The sequence below is a fragment of the Seriola dumerili genome, unplaced genomic scaffold (genome assembly GCF_002260705.1).
Source record: "Seriola dumerili isolate Sdu_G_001 unplaced genomic scaffold, Sdu_1.0 BDQW01000088.1, whole genome shotgun sequence".
NCBI lineage: Eukaryota > Metazoa > Chordata > Actinopteri > Carangiformes > Carangidae > Seriola > Seriola dumerili.
The window spans coordinates 4,900,752-4,904,093 of NW_019174343.1; positions in this window are offsets into that span (position 1 = coordinate 4,900,752).

Consider the following 3,342-nt stretch of genomic DNA (forward strand, 5'->3'; position numbering starts at 1 on the left):
CTCGAGAGGGAGGGAGGGGTGGTGGGTGTCGGTGAGAGTTGAAATAATCCCGAGCTGGACAGCGGTGAGAAAAGAAAAGGAAAGCGGCGGGGTCCGGAGAAGGCTGTTAATCCATCATCATCCCGCATCCAGTGGATCAGCCACCGGGGAGGCGCGCAGCTCCGCGATCCGTCCGCCCGGTTCTCCCGTCCCTCCCTCTGCACTCAGAAGGGACGGGGAGAGGGGGAAGAAGGAGGGATGCTAAAAATACGGTCAAAACTCTGGAGCCGCTCGGGCTGAATCGGACCCTTCTTCTTGATCAACTTGTTTGCTTTCCTTCTCAGCTGCGCGTTAACGTGAGCCGGGAGAGCGCGTGGGGAGGCAGGCAAATAAAAGCCAAATGAACGCGAGATCACGGGCGGTTCTTCTGCTTCTTCTGCTTCTTCTCCTTCTTCTTCTTGTTTTTCCTCTTCTTCTCCTTCTCTTTCTCCTTCTTCCTCCTCCTCCCTAAAGGCTTATCACCCGCTGCCGGGTCCCGCTCTCAGACAAGCGGGGCTCTGCTGTCTGCGCGCCGCGGGCTCTCCAACTCTCCTCCGACACATGCACACAGTCTGAGCGTAAATACGCACGGCTCCTCCTCACACACCACCGTCTCTCGGTGTGTCTGGCAGAGCAGAGAGTGTGTGCGCTGACTTTAGTTGAGGGGCGGTGCGAGGATATAGAGGTATGGCAGCGAGATGGGAGTTTTCTGGGGATGAAGGAGGCGGGTTTAGTGAGCTGCGAAGGTACTGTGTGTGTGTGTGTGTGTGTGTGTGTGTGTGTGTGTGTGTGTGTGTGTGTGTGTGTGTGTGTAGACGGGACTTTGTGTGTGTTTTAGAGGTCTCCTGGGAGGATGCAATAGCACAGCCATTCACTAATGCCCTCCCCAGTCACCCTCCACTCCTCTCCAACACACACATAAACACGCTCTCTTTCACACACACACACACACACACACACACACACACACACACACACACACACACACACACACACACACACACACACTTCTTGGCAGCACCTCACTCTCTCTGTCACACACTCAACCAAATATTCTGCGGTCAACAGGCTATTTAAAGCTTGGCTGCAAAACGTCTGCATTTGAAACCAGCAAATCCCAATAATATGACAAATGTCAGCTACACACTATTGATTGATGAAAACGTTGTAGGAGGATAATAAGGTGAGGCAGCCATGCTGGCCTCATGTAACACCGCCGAGGACTCCATATGACTCACCTGATCCTGGCCTGAGGTGGAGGGCTGAAGGCTGTAAGATGATATTTAAAATTATTTACATAACAAAAGCTTTTCAATATGAAAAAAAACACACATGTAGTTATTTATTGTAGGAGAATCAGCGCTGCCTGAGTCCGTCGCTACAAATGACTTTTTTTCTTCAAACCCACAGGACTTTATTTTTAACCGCAGTGAGGATCCCAAAGTTTCCAAATATACCGAATATGTCAGACTGAATTATGAGGAAAGGTGTATAAAAAGATGCACAAACATGTCGAGTGTTTCTATTTTAAATGCTGTAGCCATAAGAAACACGGCCCCCGGAGTAGAGGTTGAATGTTCATTGAGGATCAGAGAGTAGCTTGAATGAAATGATAAAAGAAGCAGATACAGAGATATCAAACAGATGTTACACAGATGTTACAGATATTAAACAGATATTTTAGAGTAGCTTTAACGGAAGTTTAAAGGTAAAACCAGGATCTAAGACGTTAATAATGATAAATAATAAATGGAGATAAAAGAAGAAAAGAAGACAGAATTTCAGGTGTTTCAAACAGCAGAAATGAAGAGAAATAAGTGCAGATGCATTTAGAAAAAAGGTGGAAAAAAAGAGTAGAAGTAAAATTAAATAATAATAATAAACAATAAGTGTAAAACTTAAAGCAGTGTCATCATAAAGGATTTATAACAGATGTGAGCAGATGTAAATGTATATGAATGTATTTGTCAAGTGGAGGCTGCTGACAGGTGTAGTAATATAAAGTATGTCTTCATAGTAGAAGTTGTATTTGTCAACCAACACTGCACATTAATAAAGACTTCTCACAACTACAATATAATTATAAACCATTTATTAAACATTTATACAGTGATTTTTAAATTCTAAAAAACACAGGACTTAACATGAAGTATATGATACTTGATCATATACTGTACTAGACACCATGTATAATGTACCATGATAGACTCATTTGAGATATCATATTATATATGTAATATAGTAATATATAGTGTATCATATTTCAGTGTAAGCATAAAAGTAATTACAATAATAATACAAACCACAATAACAGTGCACCACAGAATGTAAGTAATAGTATATAACCATATGTATTCATTTAGAAATACTATAATATAGTGTATAATGTAATAATATAGTATACATACACATAAGATATACAAATGTATATATATGTATTGCCTATTTATGCACATACTATATGTACTTTATAATAGGCTACTAATACACTAATACAGCATAAAATATGATATAGTATGCACGAGCTGCCACTTGTTCATATATAAATACATAGTATAAGTAAAGCATAATGTGGCCATGGGAATTAATGATACCATTATCACACCTCACACTTAAAGTTAATATATAATTGGAGACAAGCAAACCAATAAGGTGTTAGCAAAATGCCACGACTGAAGAGAAACATCACAGAACAGAACAAAACCCCCAAAAACAGACATCTTACCTATTCTGTTGTGTTGACCTGCTGACCTGCTGCTGGGCGAGTCGGTACAGAGTCCCGCTGTTCAGCCAAACTTTGTTCAAGCCCACAGAGCTTTGTTTTAAATTCTGAATTCTAGAAGAGAAAAGCTTCCAAAGATACAAACTACGTACGTCAGGCCGAGTTTAGGAGAAAATGATGCACAAGACAAAAAGGAAAAAAAAACACTCAGGTTTGAATATTTCACTGAGTGTGAAGATCATACAGCTCATGTGCAGAACGAACAGGGCGTCATACTGTCACACACTGTGGGATAAGATGACATTTCCCAACCTTAAAGCTGCCTCAGGAGGAGATAAAGAGGAAAACTATATGTTCATGACAACGAACATGTGTTAACATGTGACATCAGAGCTGCTCGCAAACAACACACAGATGTGGAGAGACCCAGAGAAACCTCACAGACAGGAGACGGCAGCAGCAGCCGCTCTTCACACATGGGCTTAGTCTGAAGCTTATGTGTGTGTGTGTTCGTGTGTGGGTGGTGGTGGTGGTGGTGGTGGTTGAGGTTTGGGTTATGTTATGTGTGTGTGTGTGAGTGTGTGTGTGTGTGTGTGTGCGTG